Source organism: Carcharhinus amblyrhynchos, chromosome 1, assembly GCF_965287045.1.
Source record: "Carcharhinus amblyrhynchos chromosome 1, sCarAmb.v2.hapA, whole genome shotgun sequence".
Lineage (NCBI taxonomy): Eukaryota > Metazoa > Chordata > Chondrichthyes > Carcharhiniformes > Carcharhinidae > Carcharhinus > Carcharhinus amblyrhynchos.
The window spans coordinates 56,235,549-56,254,481 of NC_137324.1; the positions used below are offsets into that span (position 1 = coordinate 56,235,549).

General features: G+C 43.4%; 1 protein-coding gene across 6 annotated transcripts in view; it reads right to left on the reverse strand.

The window, feature by feature from the left end:
• atosb (atos homolog b) overlaps nt 1-18,645 on the reverse strand; it is a 145,530-nt gene extending 126,885 nt beyond the window's left edge. For 4 of the 6 annotated variants that reach the window (XM_080184917.1, XM_080184845.1, XM_080185283.1 and 1 more), the window contains exon 1: nt 18,529-18,645. The gene's annotated coding sequence lies outside the window, so the exon portion shown is untranslated. Of the gene's footprint in view, nt 1-5,100; nt 5,203-18,258; nt 18,333-18,528 lie in introns of those variants that run through there. The other 2 variants (XM_080184988.1, XM_080185122.1) reach the window with 2 other exon arrangements.
• Between the last annotated feature and the right edge of the window lie 288 nt (nt 18,646-18,933).

Consider the following 18,933-nt stretch of genomic DNA (forward strand, 5'->3'; position numbering starts at 1 on the left):
TCCTTCCCAGGTTTGGAAACAACAGGCTCCGTCTGGTGCGGGGTCATCTGCCCATCAATAATTCTGCTGGAGGAATTCTCGTAGTGACATGTGAAGTTGTCCTATAGTCGAATAGCAGCTTGAGAGCTTAGTCTATGACGATGCCACTGGCTGTTTTTTCAGCTCGGCCTTTGAGATCTAGGCTGCTCTCTGCGAGCCCATTTGGCACTGGGTGCCATCTTGATGTGCCAAATCCCATTCGATTTCCTGAATTGTGAATTCCAGGCTGGTGAAAACTAATCCATTGTTGGAAACTAACACCTCCGGGATCCCGTGTATTGCAACTAAGGTGAGCAGTTTCTCAACAGTTACCATCATGTTTGCCAAGTTCTGTTTGTAGACATCCAACCATTTGGAAGGGACATCAATTTTTTTACAAAAACCATGGACCGCATAAAAGGGCCCTGCAAAATCAATATGGAGTCACGACCACAGTCTACCTGGCCATTCCCATGGATGCAGTGAGGCTGCCAGTGGCACCTTTTGCCCTTGACACTTCTGGCACTGTCCCACCAATTTTGCTATGTCTGCTTCCAGACCTGGCCACCAGACATAGCTCCTGGCCAGCATCATTCCAGGGTGCCCATGATGTAATTCGGCCAGTATGGCCCAACAGCCCCATTTTGGGGCTATGACCCATGCTGAGCATAGCAGTACCCTGTCTTCCAGGTGGATTGTCTCTCTTCTGCTCCAATATGGGTGCAACTGTGGTTGGACCAGTCTTTCCAACTCCCCTCTTCACACCAGGTGCTTTATCTTTGCTAATATGGGGTCTTTTTGCATCTATTGGTGTATATTGTGTCCACCTGGGAGGGTATCCAAATAGTTTAGTGTCATCACAGTCTCCTCTGCTCTAGGTACCAATGATGAGGTATCCAGTAAATAGTAACCAGCTTCAAGCATTGGTGTTTGCCACTTGAGTCCTCGGCCAGTGCTCCAACTGATATTGATATGCTGCCAGTAATAAGCCCCATGCTGGATCTGGGCTGAAGCTATTGGCAGCACTGCTTTGTCCTCAAGTAGGCCCAGCAAGGGTTTGTGATGTGATGATCGTGAATTTCTGTCCGTATAAAAGTGTTGAAGAGTTTTTTTTTAAAAATGCGAAGATTATAGACCTTTTTCAGTTTGGGCATATCTTCATTCTGCGTATGCTATTAGCTGCTCCTGTCCATTTTGCTATTTGGGCCACAACTATGCCAACCCCATATGGGGGCATGTCATGGGTGAGCACCAATTCCTTCTTTAAGTCATAATGTGCCAAAACATTTTTCGGATGAGAGTTACTGTTTAATTTTCTTGAAGGCCTGGTCTTGGTGGGCCAACCATTCCCAGGCTTGCCCTTTTCATAAGCGGAGGAGGGGATCCAGAATGGATGCTCTGTTCTGTATGAATTTTTTGTAGTATGTCACCTGTCCTAAAAACAACTAAGTCCTGGAAGGTGGTGGGGGCTGGGGTGTCTTTTATTGCTCGTACCCGATCTTAGAAGAACATAAGAAATAGGAACAGGAGGAGTAGGCCATCTAGCCCTTTGAGCCTGCCCCGCCATTCAATAAGATCATGGCTGATCTTCCAGAGGATGTAGGCCTGACTGATCTACTTTGTACCTTAGGTAGGTTACTTGCAGTGCTGAAAAAGATGCATTTCTCTCTTTTCAAACCATAAGACATCAGAGCATAATAAGGCCACTTGGCACATCGAGTCTGCTCCGCCATTCAGTCATGGCTAATTTTCTATCTCATCCCCATAACCCCTGACCCCCTTATTAATTAAGAACTTGTCTTAAAGATGCTCAATGACCTGGCCCCCACAATTTTCTGCAGCAAAGAGTTACACAGGTTCACCACTCTCCGGCTAAAGAAATTTCTTCATCTGTTTTAAAGGATCATTCCTTTAGCCTGAGGTTGTGCCCTCTGGTTCTAGTTTTTCCTACTAGTGGAAACATCCTCTCCATGTCCAGGCCTCTCAGTATCCTAAGTTTCAATAAAGATCCCCCCCTCATTCTTCTAAACTCCAATGAATCCAGGCCCAGAGTCCTCAACCACTACTCATTTGACAAGCTCTTCAATCTAGGGATCATTCTTGTGAACCTCTTTTAGACCCTTTCCAAGACCAGCACATCTTTCCTTAGGTACGGGGCCCAAAACTGCTCATAATACTCCAATCTGACCAGAGCGTTATACAGCATCAGAAAGACATCCCTGCTTTTGTATTCTAGACCTCTCGACATGAATGTTAACATTGCATTTCCCTTACTTGCCAACTGACCCTGTAAGTTAACCTCAAGAGAATCTTGAGCAATGACTCCCAAGTCCCTTTTGTGTTTTTGATTTCTCACCCCTACTGCTGCAAATCTCCTGAGGACTTCCTCCAGATTCTGCAGATGTTCTGCCCTTGTTTTTCCCATAATGAGGACAGCGTCCAGGTTAATAGCAACCTGTGGTAATCCCAGTAGGATTCTCCATGGCTCTGTGGAATATGGCACAAGCTGACGATACCCCAAAAGGTAATCTTTTATCCTGGAAAAGGCGTTTGTGTGTTGTAGGAAATTTTCGCGAATCTTCATCCAGCTATAGTTGCAGATGTGTGGCTCATGTCCAGTTTTGTGAATAGGAGTCCTCCTGCCAGTTTTATGTAAAGATTCTTGATCCGGGGGACTGGGTATTTATCCAGCTGAGTGCAATGATTTATCGTCCGTTTGAAATCACCACAATAGAGGCACCAAGTTGTCCAGTTTAAGATATAACCACTGATGCCGCCCATTCCGAAAACTGGACTGGTTTAATGATAATTCCTTTGTGCTGCAATCTTTTAATTTCCATGTCGACCTTTTCCCTTAATGCAAATGGTACCAGTTGGTCTTTGCAACACTTTGGGGCTGCCTCCAGATTGACATGTAATGTCACTGTGATTGTTTCAAGGCCTTACTGAGAAACCTCTGGGTATTTGCTCAGGGCCTCACTCAGGCGACTATTTTCCAGCTAAAAAATATTTGCCCAGGCTAGCTAGATCTCTTACAGCCAATTTCATCCTAATAGTCATGAAACTGCCACTACCATTAATGGGGGTCTAACCAGTTGTTTCCTGTAAGCAACTGGGTTGTATCACTTTCAGTGGCTCCCCCATATTAGGTCCTCAGCCTTGCCAAAGTTTTGGTCAGGGCTACAGGTTGGAGCCAGGGCCTATCTTGCTAAACATCGTTTCCCCTATGACCGACACAGCTGCACCTGTGTTGACCTCCATTAAAATTGGACATCCGTTCAGTCTCACTGATAATTTGATGGGTTCTGATTTTGTCACGACTATGCAAAGTAGCTGTTCATCGGAGGGAGGTGGAACTTCCAGGTCGTGCCTTCTCTTGTCTCTCAGCCTACGTGCTCTTTTCAGAAATGTTGGTTTTGGAACCTTACTTTTCTTTTGCGCCTCCTGACACTGGCAACTGTTGCAGTATCTTATCGGGCATGGCTCTGCAGGGATTGCTAACACTCTGGACTTAACCCGGCCTCATCTAGGGTAAATTTTGTAGGCGGATCTGGGCTCCCTCATATCCGAATCCTTCCGAGGGACTGCTATGCAGTGGCCTGCCCCATAGTGATAGTCCCCCAATGCAGTTGCACTGCTGTTGGCTCCTATTGGGGTACCCTGTAGTTCATGTGCTTTGCTTGCTGCTTTTTCCTAATGCCAAGGCCAGCTGTAATGCCTGTTTTCAGTTGAGCTGGGCCTCTGCCAATCGGCGTTTCTGTATAGTCATATTGTTAATTCTGCACACCAGTCTCAGGACATCTCATTTAATGTCACCCCAAATTCGCAAGCTTCTACCAGACATCTTAGCCTTGTCAGGAAACTGGTGAAGACTCCCCCACCTCTCAGAATGTGGAGTTAAAAAAAAAAATCGTAATCTTTGCAGGATCAGAGGTGGCTTAGCGACATTATATTCTTGTACTAAGTCCGACAACTCCTGGAAGAATGTGTGTCTGATGCCACCAGGAAAGTTAAACTGCACATAATAGCAAAAGCTGCTGGTCCACAAGCAGTCAGCCGGTTAACCGTTTGCCTCTCATCTCAGGCTATGTTGCTTGCCCTGAAGAAATACTTCAAACTTTCCACATATTGGGCCCGGTCCTCCACTGCGGAGTCAAAAGAGTCCAACTTTTTGAACAGCGGCATGTTTGTCCAACAATGGCTTACGCGCAGTGTGGTGAAGCAAGTTCCTTCAGGTCACTTTTTCCTCGTTGTCACTGAAATAACTCAATGGAGGCGAAGGTCCCACCACAAGGGTTTCTTTATTTACAAGAGAATACTATACCACAGAGCTCTGTTGCTTCCTGCTTCAGCAGGCAAAGAGACTGGCACCTGCTTTAAATAGGGAGCATGAGGCTCCCTGATGAGTCCAAATTGTTGATCCATTAGGGAGTTCATGCTCTAGCAGGCCAACCTCATTAGCCTGACTGAAGTCATCACACAAAGCCACCTAGAAATTTTGAAATACAATTATCAGAAATAAGATTACCACTAATATGTTGAAATACGAGAAGTACAGCAGAACAAGTAGTCTAATTCATTTCTAGCCTAAATTAAAGTACAAAATAAATGAGCACATCATTGTTTGTTATGAAACTCGTCACTTAAAAATCGCAGAACTTGTGCTGAACGCTTTCCAGGTCAGTGCGGACGTCATTTCCAACATCTGATTTTGACACCACACTTTAGTCTTTTTCCTGGAGATTTCATGTGAAGAGTTGCCCCATTAGCACACAGTACAAATCAAATGCTGAAATCAGCAAGCTCTATTGAGCAAGTGCTGGGAACTTGTAGATTAAGAAATTTTAAGATAGGTCACAAACACAAGTGTTATACTGCATCCACAGCACTTCTAACATGCAACTTGACTGATGTTTTCAAACCGTCCCACCATGGTGATGTTATGTCAAAGCGTTGTACTTCTGATAGCAGAAGTACAGCCACAGGGAAGAGCCATGAGTTACCACTGGAGGAACTCCAGTGGAATCGAAGCTCCTTTGAACCCCTAAACCCACCCGAACTATATATGAAATTTTGTAGTACCTTATTTAGAAGAACATTTGGTGTATCACCCTAAGAACTACATGAAAGCTCTGGTAGCTGTCTTTTTCTTTAGTGTAAAGGATATCCTCAGCTGAAGTGGAGAACTGGGAAATGGTGGTGGGCAGAGAAAAAAAAAGATCAGTGAGCTGGTTAATCCTTCATTGTTTTTCCTATCCTGAATGCTTACAGATCAACAGTAACTTGTTGAGAGATGATGTATTGTTTTCTGCTATGATGTATTGTCAGGGCCACTTGGACTTTGAATAAACCACAATGTCATCTATTAGAGTGTAGGACTTCTCAAAAGCATGATAATTTTGTTCCTTTTTCCATGTAAATTAATTACATGGATTACAATTAATGATTTAACTATGCTGTTAATTTTAAAGCTTTGGATGCAGAAAAGGATGACGGGGAAGGTCGTCTTCATTCCAAATAGCCCATGGGAACTGCACATGCTAAGCTTGTAGGTGGAGGAGAAGGGGAATTTTGCAGGAAGGTGGCGTTGGGAGTTTAGGAGAAGAGTCACTATGGATGAGAACATTGGGATCTGATACAATCAAGAGTCAATGCTCTATGTGGAAGCAATAAGAAAGACAGTGTATTTAAGAGCATACTTAGGGACATAGCAGTGTCTGGGAGGTGGGCATCATGATAGAGAACGGGAGGGAGACAGCATTCTGGGGTGTCAAGGTAGATCCAGCACCTACAGTATTTTGCATTTATTTAAAGGGTCCTGATGCTTCAGAACATTGGAAGGAAAGTACTAGCTTTAGTGGGTTTCAGATAGCGCATTTCACCAACCTCAGGATGTGGGAGCAGTGGTGAGACTTGCAGAGTATTCCTGATAAAAACAGATTGGCAATAAGCAACAATGGTAGCAGGAGGGAATCAGATGCTCAGAGCAGAAGTGAGGGCTCAGACAATAGATCCATTTCTTGCTTGGGATATTTTCAAAAATAGTGACTTTTTAAAAAAAAACTTTGCTCCCCACATCTACCAAATTGGCTTAGAAATTTGTTAACAGGATCTCTGGTCCAATATCAGGAAGATGTGATTTCTCAAGTGTGCCATTAGCAGTAAGTGGGAAATCCTATGTTATTTAAAATGTTGACAATTTTAATGAGAACATCATTAATGGGAAAACTATTTGATTTCTTATTGTCACATATATTGGTATAGTGAAAAGTGTTGTTTCTTGTGGGCTATACAGACAAAACATATGTACATTGAGTGTATGGGGAGAATTTCACCTTTGCAATCCAACTCAACATTTTATTTGAGCGCCAACCCTCCTAACCAGGGTTCTAGAAGTTGTTCCCTGGTGTGAACCTTTAAGAAATATATTTTTAAAATCATCTTCTCTGCACTCAAACAGCTTTGGTGTTCTTTATTGTTGCCAAACTGTCTACAAGAAGCCCTTCAATGGCTTAAATGGGGTTTTGTTTATTTTTACTCTGGGCCCTTTTACAACCCTGCATTGAGAGAGCTAAGATTGACTGACAAGTCAAAGTCAGGTGGTTCCTCCCCAGAAAAATCTAAGGATTCATTTTTAGTTGAGAAGAGGGGTGGACATCAGACTGAAAAGCAGTATTTCTCTCTCTCTCTCCTTGTATTGGAAATGTTACAGGTTAGTTGGAAACAAGGCTTTTTGTCTTCCTGGAGTGAAACAAAAATCTGCTGTCGGTTGTTTATCTTTCTCCCTGGTGTTTTGAGAAGCTTTTTTGACTTCAAGCAGGTATGTTTGTATATCAAGAGGGCTGCCAGAAGTTACAAGACTGGGAAGTCAGAATTTCAATTCTCCACCCAAAGAACTAAGTTCCAGTGTCATATAAGCATTTGTACTTTCAGTGCTAAACTTGTGGTAAGAGTTTTGCATACGGAAGTTTGTTTGATTGGAGTATTGTGTACACTTACATAAGAACATAAGAAATAGGAGCAGGAGTAGGCCATCCAGCTCTTCGAGCCTGCCCCGCCATTCAATAAGATCATGGCTGATCTGTCGCTGCTCAGTTCCACATTCCCGCCCTCTCCCCATAACCCTTAATCCCCTCTCCTATCAAAAACCCATCAACCCGCGTCTTAAAAATATTTAGCGAGGCAGCCTCCACCACTTCAACGGGCAGAGAATTCCAGAGATTCACCACCCTTTGAGTGAAGAAGTTCCTCCTCAACTCCGTTCTAAACCGCCCCCCTTTTATCTTGAGGCTGTGCCCCCTAGTCCTACTGTCTTTTTTGAGCTGGAAGAGTCTCTCCACCTCTATCCTATCCATCCCATTCATCATCTTATACATCTCAATGAGATCTCCTCTCATTCTTCTAAACTCTAACGAGTACAAGCCCAGTTTATTCAGCCTCTCCTCATAGCTCAACCCCCTCAACTCCGGTATCAGCCTAGTAAACCTCCTCTGCACTCCCTCCAAGGCCAAAATATCTTTGCGCAGGTGCGGCGCCCAAAAATGCACACAGTACTCCAGTTGCGGCCTCACCAATGCCCTATACAGCTGCAGCAAGACCTCCCTACTTTTATATTCAATCCCCTTCGCTATGAAGGCCAGCATCCCATTCGCCTTCCTGACCACCTGCTGCACCTGCAAGCTGGGTTTTTGCGACTCATGCACAAGGACCCCGAGGTCCCTCTGCACCGTCGCCTGCTGCAGTTTTTCGCCCCGTAAGTAATAGTCCTTCCTACCAAAGTGGACCACCTCACACTTGCCAACATTAAATTCCATTTGCCATTTCCTGGCCCATTTGCCCAGCCTATCTAGATCCTTCTGCAGACTCTCCACATCCTCCGCACAATTTGCCGTTCCCCCAATCTTGGTGTCATCAGCAAATTTCGACACCCTACACTCGGTTCCCTCCTCCAGATCATCTATGTAAATGGTAAAAAGCTGAGGCCCCAGCACCGACCCCTGGGGCACTCCACTAGTCACCATCCGCCAATCCGAATAGCACCCGTTGACCCTCACTCTCTGCCTATTTGACAACCAATCCTCTATCCACGCTAACACCCTACCCCCAACTCCATGTCCCTCGACCTTCTGCAATAACCTCTTGTGAGGCACTTTGTCAAACGCCTTCTGAAAATCTAGAAAGACCACATCCACCGGCTCTCCTCTATCCACCGCCCTAGACACATCCTCATAGAACTCCAGTAAATTTGTCAGACATGACTTCCCTTTAATGAAACCGTGCTGCGTCTGCTCTATCAAGCAATTCCCTTCAAGATGCCTCGCAATTTCTTCCTTAATGTCAGATTCTAACATTTTACCTACCACAGACGTTAAACTAACCGGCCTATAATTCCCCGCCTTTTGCCTGGCACCTTTCTTAAACAACGGCGTAACATTAGCCATTTTCCAATCATCCGGCACTTCCCCGGAATCCAGCGACGTTTGGAAAATAACCACCAAGGCATCCACTATCACCTCCGCCATTTCTTTCAGAACCCTCGGATGCATTCCATCCGGTCCTGGGGACTTGTCCACAATCAGCCCCTCCAGTCTGTCGAGCACCGCCTTTCTAGTAACAGTAATGTCATTAAGACCCTCCAGTCCTACCACCTTTCCATCGCTAACACCCGGCAAATTATTCACGTCCTCCTCCGTGAAGACAGAAACAAAAAAGTTATTCAATACCTTAGCCATATCCCCATCCCCTACCACTCGTTCCCCTTTCTCATCCTCTAAAGGACCAACATTCACCCTAGCCAGCCTCTTCCTTTTTATATATTTATAAAAACTCTTGCTATCCTTTTTTATATTAAGCGCTAGCCCAGCTTCATAGTTTCTCCTACCCTTCCTTATCAACTTCTTTGTCAATCTTTGTTGACACTTAAACCTCTCCCAATCCTCTTCTCGCCCACTACTCTTAGCTACTCTAAATTCCTCCGCTTTTAGTTTAACACTTTCCTTCACCTCCTTTGTTATCCACGGCTTATTACCTCTCCTCCTACTGTCCTTTTTGACCATTGGAATAAATTTCCGTTGAGCACCAAGAAAGATCTCCTTAAAGATCCTCCACTGCATTGTTAAGGGCTAGAGAATATCATGATTGTTTTTTGTTTGTAACTGGTAAAAGTTATTGCTAATTTTCTTTCTCTAAAATGTTAACTATATTCTGAAATAAATTTTGTTTGAAAGAAGTTCCCTAGTGGGACAGTTGAATCATACCTGAAGTGAAGTGTCCCATGCTCAACCTAGCCAAATTCAAAGTGCAAAAAAACTTATGATCCAGGCAGTCTTCATAGGACACTTGAGTTTCTGACCTGAATTACAACATTGGTGACAGCCACAAAGTGAAACCTGAAACAAAGGCAAGGTTCCAGAGCTAGAGAAGAGGGAAAGATGTCCACTACTGTATATGCACACACACACACACACCTCTTCAAAATAAAGACATTATTGGAGCTCCTATTAGTGACCCTAGAGCCACGGTCCCTCTCCCTGTTGTCTCCAGGGTTGGCAGTGGCTCAACAGAAGGTAGAAAAGTTGGATACAGACCCACTGCATTATTTACTTGAGCTATATTGGTTGATTTCATTTAATTTAAAATGTATAAGACTGCCTCATATTCCTGAGTTTTAATTAAAATTCTCCCCCAGAACAGTTGATGGGAGTTACGAGCCACATCTCTGCAATTTAAGGATATGTAGTTTGCAGAGATGTGCCAGCATTCATCAGCAGGATTTCCCTTGGATTTCCCAGCACGTTTTATCTTTTCATTCTGTGAATGCATTTCTACATTTGCAGTGGGGAGCACTAAACCCAGATAAAATCTCACATGCCAATTACCAAATGCTTAAAATGAGAAAGAATTTAAGTCACAAAGAGAAGCAGAGCAAGCAAGACCACAGAGAAAAACAGATTTAATCATGTAATTGGGAAATTATGTTTTTCTCTCATTTATCATTGAAAGATCATTTATGATTACTTAAAAAATGAAATTAGAGAAGTTCTCAGTTAAACAAACTAACCCAAGTGCATCACCAGTGCTTCATACTTTGTTTCAGAATCTAGCCAGTGTTATCTACATTCAAATAATTCAACAATATAGTTGTAACTAAAGGTAGTCAGCAAATATAATATTGAAGTCTATCTTGTACTTCAAACTGATGGCAAAGAATCAGACTTGTATCCCAGAAAGACATGCAAACATCCAGGTAGGGCCAGATAGATTGACTCAGTTTCCGAGAGTCTATTCCTTGCAATGGTCCCAGAATCTGTCCTATTACTGCCACTTCTTTGCTTATCAGGTTTCTGATAACACGCTGAATACTGAAAGACTAGGTGTCAGAGCATGTGATTACTCCATCTTTTCTTTACCTTTTCCCTGAATACTGCTGGCTCTCCACTCAATCCTGTGTCCTTGCTACCTTCATGAAGTGATGTCCAATGTGGAAGAACACAGATTCATTAGCTGTATGTTGCCAATTTTTGGCTTGAAACAATGAGACTTCGTGGGCTCCAACACTGAAGATTCCAAAAAGTCATGAACCCCTCCATTCTGGTGAGTCAGTCTTGCATGTGGGATAAGCAATGCAGAGAGATGTGGATGGAAGAGACTGAGTCATTGGCTTGTGAAACTGATTCTATGTACAGGACTGTGTCAGGATCTTGTTTGACTAGTCTGTCACAGAGCTCTCCTAACTTTCACAAGTCTCCAGACATCAGCAAGGTTGACTGCAGTGTTTCTTTCTTGTATCCTCATTCAATAACTAGGCTGCAGTTTTGATTCTTGTTTGCTTTGAGTAGTTTAATGCAACTGAGTGGATTTCCAGGCCACTTCAGATGAGAGTTAAGAGTCAATTATGTTGGTGTAGGATTAGAATCACTTGTAGGCCAGGCTTTGCAAGGACAGCAAGACCCCCCTTGACTGAATTTGAACTCAGTAGCTTAATCACTTTACCATTCCATAAAATACATTTGGCACACAAATATATTAAAAAAGAGCAAAAAAGGATGTGAAGACAAGATTTTCCATACATTCCTAGTTGATCTATCATGGCTTTGCACGGTCAGTGATTTCTTTAATCCAATCGTGAAATGTGGCTGTTGCTGAAAAATGAACCACATTAGTGTGGATCTGAAGTCATGTACAGGCCAGTCCCAGTTAGGATGGCAAATTGCCTTCCTTAAAAGATGATAGTGAACTTGACGGATTTTTACAATATGTCTATAAGACCATGAGACACAGGAGTAGAATTAGGCCACTCGGCCCATCGAGTATGCTCCACCATTCAATCATGGCTGATTTTTTCTTATCCCCATTCTTCTGCCTTTTCCCCATAGCCCCTAATCCCCTTATTCATCAAAAACCTACCTCTGAAAGACACTCAATGACCTGACCACCACAACCTTCCGCATCAAAAATTTATACACATTCACCACTCTCTGGCGAAAGAAATTCCTCCTCATCTCGGCTTTGAGGGATCGTCCCTTTAGCCTGAGGTTGTGCCCTCTGGTTCTAGTTTTTCCTACTAGTGGAAACATCCTCTCCACGTCCATACTATCCAGACCTCGCAAGACCCCCCCCCCCTCATCTTTCTAAACTCCAATGAATATGGACCCAGAGTCCTCAACTGTTCTTCATACAAGATGTTCATTCCAGGGATCATTCTTGTGAACCTCCTCTGGACCCCTTCCAAGGCCAGTACATCCTTCCTTCAATACAAGACCCAAAACTGCTCATAAATCTCCAAATGTGGTCTGATCAGAGCCTTATACAGCTTCAGAAGTACATCCCTGCTCTTGTATTTTAGCCCTCAACATGAACGCGAACATTACATTTGCCTTCCTAACTGCCGACTTAACCTGCATATTAACTTTAAGAGAAGCTTGAACAAGGACCAAGTTCCTTTGTGCTTCTAAATTCCTAAGCATTTCCCCATTTAGAAAATAGTCTATGCCTCCATTCCTCCTTCCAAAGTCACTGGCTTCATTGCCAGTATTACTGTTACTATTTTATGATTCCAGATTTATTTTTAGTTAATTGATTATAAATTTCCCATGGGATCGTAATTCACGTCTCTGGATGACTCGCTCACTAACATATCTATTCTCCCATACCAACCATCTCTGCTGCCTTCATGTTGCCATTTCCGCCTTTCTTTCCCTTCTGTGATTTTGCTTTTTATTGTCCACTTCTGATTTCTTCTAGGTGGGAAAATAAGGGTGGAATAGCATGATGTGTGAGGAAAGAAGCAATAAACTGTCGTAAACTGTATCTCTGGTGGAAATTTCAGGAAGATAAACATGGACCTCAGGAACCTCCTTTCTTGCTGCACATGCTTCCCTCAACCTGCAGCATAGTCGCACTGTGGTGAGTACTGCTGCCTCAATGCCAGGGACCCAGGATCAATTCCCAGCTTGGGTCACTGTCTGTTTGGAATTTGCATGTTTTCGTGTCTGCATGGGTTTCCTCTGATTGCTCCCACATTCTGAAAGACAGGCTGATTAGGTGCATTGACCCAAATAAGTGCTGGACTGTGGCGACTAGGGGAATTTCACAGTAACTTCATTGCAGTGTTAATGTAAGCCTTACTTGTGACTAATAAATAGACTTTACTTTTTACTTGCCTCTGGCCCACTTTCAACACTTTGACTGGTGATAGAAAATGAAAGGCTAGGAGGTGCCATAATTCTCCCCCTCAGAATTAGTCATTATCCTTGCCTTTTGATTGTTCTGTAATTGCTGACAGCCCTTCAGTTACTCTCTCCCACTGGGGTAGGTGTCAAGACATCCCCCACCTTCAACCTGTAACCAATCCTCTCTCTCCACTTCAATGTCCTTCTGTTCTTCACTCTCAAAACACCTCAATTTGATTTCAAACTTCAATTTTTGAATAAAAATTAGTAAAAATTAAGCTGCCTTTCTGCTTCCATATTTCAAGTTAAAACCTTCTGAAGGGTGTAAATGATGGCCAACATGTTATATTAACACGGCGCCTTGAATATAATCAAACATCCCAAGGCACTTTAGAGAACCATCACAAAACAAATACAACACCAAACCATATAAAGTGATATAGGCCAGATGACCAAAACCTTGGTCAAAGAGGGCAGTTTAAAGGAGGAAAGTGAGGGAGAGATGTGGAGGTGCAGAAAAGTATGCAACAGCTGGGGTCAAGGCAACTGAAAGCACATGAGTCAATGATGGGGAAAGCCAAATTGGGAGGTGCAGAAGCAGCCAGAATTAGAGGACTACAGATATCTCAGGATTATGGGGCTGGAGGGGATTTTGAGAGAGAGATGAGCCATGGGAAAGGTTTGAAAACAAAGGTGAGGATTTTGAAATCAAGATGATGCTTACCCAGGAGCCAGAGAGCACAGGAATGATGGAGGACTGGGACTTTGCAAGTTAAAACAAGGACAGCAGAGTTTCAAAAGACATCAAGTTTAAGGGGGATAGGATGAGAGAGAACAGCCAAAAATATGCTGGAGAAACGCAATCGAAACTCCGAAAAAGAATTATATTGGACTTTAAAATGTTAACTATTTTTCTCTCAAGCTACTGGCTGAGTTTTTCCAGAATTTTGTACTTATTTCAGATCTCCAGCATGCGCAGCATTTTACTTTCATTTCGTGCATTGGAATAGTCAAGTCTAGAGATAATAAAGATACAAATGAGGACTTCAGTACAGTAGACAGGGCCAAGTCGAGCATGGGGTTATGGGGGTAGAGTCTGAGTGGTGTTGTGGTTGGCACAGACTTGGTGGTCCAAATGGCTTCCTGCTGCACCGTAGAATTTTATGAAGTGTATCCTCAATCACTGGGTTAGGGTGGGGAATCTTACCAAAAAAAATGGCAGTGTCTTTTCCGGCGAGAAAACAGGCATATTTCACTCCAGAGAAACAGGTTGGATTTCTCACCAGAGCTTAGAACAATATGCCTAAAAAAACCAACAAGGGAACAAGGTGTTTCATGACATCATGTAGGGCAAAGCCTGGCTGCCATCTTTAAAGGGTACTCTGGATCATAAGATGAAACCTTCCCACCCCCCCCAATATGCTACAGAGGTCTCAGGCTATCCCCTCTCCACCCCACTGCCATAGGAGTTGGTGCTTCTTTTCTTCCCCTTTCTTCTGTTTGATTGTGGTGGAGGGATTGAATGTTTGTAAAAAAGGTAGCAATCAAGTGGAATGCTTTGTTCTCAAGCTTCTTGAGTGTTGTTGGAACTGTACTCATCCAGTCAAGTGAAGAGGGTATTCCATCACTGTCCTGACTTATGCCTCGTAGATGGGCAGCTTCTGGGGAGTCAGGCGAGTTACTCACCATAGGATTCTGAGCCTCTGATCTACTGTTGCAGCCATAGTAGTCACATGGCTAGTCCAGTTTCTGCTCAATGATAAGCTTGAGTGACAGTGGGTGATTCAACAATGGTAACGCCATTGAATGTCAAGGGGAGATAGTTAGATACTTTGGTGGAGATGGTCATTGACTGGCACTCGCATGACACAAATTTTACTTGCCACGTGTCAGCCTAAATATTGTTCAACTTTGGTTGCATTTGGACAGGGGCTGTTTCAGTATCTGAGGAGCTGCAAATGATATTGAATATTGTGCAATCAGCAGCAAACATCCCCACTTCTGACCTTATGATGAAGTGAAAGTTATTGAGGAAGCAGCCAAAATTGTTCAGACCTAGTCCTGAGGAACCTCTGCTGTGATGAACTTCAACCTTCTTCCATTGTACAAGGTATGTCTTGAACCAGTGGAGAGTTCTTCTCCTGATTCCCATTAACTCCAGTTTTGCTAGGGCTCTTGGATGTTCCACTCAGTCAAACATTGCCTTGATGTCAAGGGCAGTGGCCCTGATCTCTCTATGTAACTTTAAAAAAAAATGTACATCTTACTTCAGAAGTGCTCTTGAAATATGGCCTTGTGTTTCTAAATTATTGGACAGTAAAGATGCTAGGCAGAAATGCTTTGGAGCAGTAGAAAATTATTCAATCAATAGAGATGATTGAACAGTACTGATACATCATGGGAAATCAAGAAAACTCACTCAGGCTGCACACTCCAGAGTCCACTTTAGTTGGGAGTTAAAGCCACAGCACTTGCAAAAGCCTGTTGATGCAAGTGACAATGGCCTTGAAGCAGTAACTTTGATGAAGAAAAACATTGTGGGTATATGTGAATGTGTTTTTTGATATCTATATTTCATATTTTTAATGCTGATTCAACCCTTACTTTGCAGTTAGAAATTTGAATTATTGAAGGGAAAAATGGTGAGACACATTTATGTTCCAGAAACATTGAGTGAACTGGAGGATCCCAATGGCTAACTTATGCATCACAACTGGGAGTTTTCGTAGCCATTTTCCATTATAAATATATAGCAACTTTTAATGGAGAAATGACAAAAAGATGACAATTCATACACAAGCACTAGATTATATTGTGTTAGAGGTTATAGAAATGCTGAATATTGTGGCACAGAAGGACCCTATCAAAACATCACATTTGTTTCAAACAAATGCATGTTAAATGCATCCAGCCTATGCAACACAATGGCAGAGATCCCAGGTTCAGTCTCCTTCTGATACTAACAACTAGTACTTGCGTGAAGAATGAACCATATCCCAATTTCAATCAGTCCTTGAATTTGATATCAACCGTAATCAGAATAAATGGTAGCGCAGGCCTGAAGGGCCAAATGGCCTACTCCTGCTTCTATTTTCTAAGTAAAATCTCAAAACCTAAAAAGCAGTCCTCGTAATACAGCACACAATAAAAGGGGTCCTTGCTGCTACAATTTCTACTGCAATAATATTTTATCTTTAAAATACATTATTTTTACCTTAGAATTACCGACTGCTGCTGTGGAAAGAGGAAAGGGCAATTGCACTTCCTCCATAGAACACTACAGCACAAACAGGCTCCTTGGCCCACAAGTTGCGCTGATCATATCCCTACCTACTATAACCCTCAATCCCATTAAATCCCACGTACTCATCCAGAAGTCTCTTAGAAGACCCCAACGAGTTCGCCTCCACCACCACCGGCGACATTCCATTCACCCACCACCCCGAGTGAAAAACTTACCCCTGACATCTCCTCTGTACCTACTCCTACGTGCCCCAAAGTAAACTGCTGGGGTGGGTGGGAGAAGAAAAACATTGGAAGGACAAAAAAGTACTCCTCTTATTTTTCATTCTTGTTTGGGAGAAGGGATAGCGATTCTTATGGAATATTATTTTATTATTTAAAATTCAGGATAATTAATTTTAAAATTACTGCTCTTAATATAGACAAGTTCGATTTTCTATTGAAATTAATTCAAGTACTTCAAAGCAGCAGACAATCAATACCAACTTCAGCAATAGTTCATTCACATTCTATAGATTACCCCTGGATTTATGACCTTTTGGCCATTCTTTATCACAACACTAATACAGATTATCCACACACACCCACATCTGTAATCAATCAAATCCATTTTTTAATTGTTGTACTTTCACCCGCTTCACCTTTGGAAGAATTGAATGACGTATTGCAAGGATTTGCAACTTATTAACCAATCTAATAGGATGCAATGTGTATGACCTTCTATGGACACAACCATGATTATACCAACCAATAAGATAAATCATTAGTTATATGTAGAAAACGTTTGTGGGCTCCTATACCAATATGATAAGGGGATCTACCAGAATCTGATCCAGTCTGTGTGTCAACCCAGAATTCAGATACGGATATCTGGTCTTCGTTTACCAGTGCCTCACACTTTTTAACTCAAAGGAAAATGTTACAACTCAACTAAAGGCTCGTTCCACATTGTCTGGAATGTATTCTCTTCCAGCTTCATTAACTAACTGGAATGTTTTAATAAACCAATTTGGAACTGCTTTTGACCACCGTGTTCTAAACTAAAAACATTTCAGTTTCCTCATATGGTATTGGTTGAAGAATATTAGCAGATTCTTTTGCAGATCGTTTCAGTGTTATAATATTCATCAACAGGAACCAAGAAAACTAACACCTTATGCACCATACAATCCTTACTTTCGGTATTTTTTATGTAATATTGTCTTCAGTAACACGAATTTACTATCTACTATGAGTTTTCAAATGGTCTCAAAAACGATTTTTGCAAAATCACATTAAATAGTCACCCAATCGTGCTGAACAGTCAGGATTTGGATAATACATACAGACAAACTTGATTGCTATGGTTATCAGGAGACCTCCAAAAACAAGTATTTAACTCAAATATCTGTCAAGCAAATATCCTAAGGTTAGAAGCCTTAGAAGATATTATATACCCTCCAATAACCAGTGGATGAAAAAAACTTCAGGGATATTGCTCAATGGTGCAAATGACAAATGAAAATGTTCTGATCACAGAACTGAAACATTAACTTTGTCTCTCTTTCCACAGATACTCAGACGTGTTGAGTACGTCTAACATTTTATCTCTCAGATTTCCAGCATCATCAATACTTTGCATTTGACAATATTTCTGCACTTCAGTTGCAGTTTAATGTTATATTATTACAGCGATTTGGTGCTGGGAAGAGTAGGCCCAGTAAACTAGAATCCAGGACTCAATGGGTTAACCTACAGATGCCAATACTTTTAATAAACCCTTTATAAAAGGACGTTCCTATGGTCACCACGGGGATCCGGTCTCTTTCCAGATAAATCACACACAAAAAAAAAACCAATCCACGATATGCATCCACAAGGACTCACGTATTCACAATTGTCTGATCAAAAAAAAATCATCCGACAAGTTCTCCGGAGTCACTCTTTTTCCCCTTATTATTAATGCATCGACTGACTGACAAATAAGTTGACAGATTAAAACCGTCACTGATCTCAGCCAAACCCTTCATGTCCCCAACACCACCGGCCTCTGGCAGGGATATTTGCCCTGTCAGTGGGGGCTGGTGATAAATGTCTCTCTTCATTCCTGGAGTCCCTTCCCCAACCATCCACCCAGACCATCACCTCAAAACCTCCCCCCCCCACCACCACCACCCCAACAATTGCAGCAAAAGAAAGAGGATTAATGGCCGGGATTTAAAACTCGATAGAAACCTGCAAGTTTTTTTTTACGGTTTTTAAAACACACAAAAAACAGGATACAACATTCTTCCCCCCCCGCCCCCAACAACTGGGAAAGGCGATGCCCGTCTCTCCCATTGAATACCTTCAGACGGCGAGCTGACAGACAAACCCCCTCCCTGCCAGACACCTCCAGCGAGCAGCAGCAGCACTCACTCACTCACTGCTCACAGCTGATCTGTTGCGGCAAGTCGGCAGTTTAACTCCTTCCTGAAACTAACCACCAGCAGTCGGTTCAAGCAGCTGGGAAAACAAGACAGAGAAGGAACGCCCGCCCCCCTCTCTCTGCCTCTGCCTCTGCCTCCGCAAGCCGGCACCCAGCTAACCTCAGCCGCCACCACCGAGCCGCCCCTACCTCTCAGCCGGACCCTCTTGCTCCTCCACCGCGGTACAACAAACCCCAGCCGCCGAGCGCCCCCCTTGACCCACACTGGCTTCCGTACACATGCATTCCTTCCGGCCTGTTGTCAGGCGACCCGTGCTGGGCTCACGCGCCCCGCCCCGGCCCGCCACGCCCCCTACCGAGCTCCAAGGCGATTGGACCGTCCCCCACCCCCTCATTTGCATCTCCACGCGGATGAGTTGGACGTCGGGCGCGCAGGCGCGCGCGCCCTCCTTCCCGGGGCGGCCTGTCAATCAGCCGACGTCACAGACCGGCCGGACCCGGTGCACGTGCTCAAGTCGCGGGGCGCGGCGGTGGAGCACGTGGGCGGGAGAGGAAGGTGAGACGTCAGTCAGCTGGGTGGAGGAGGGCGGCGGT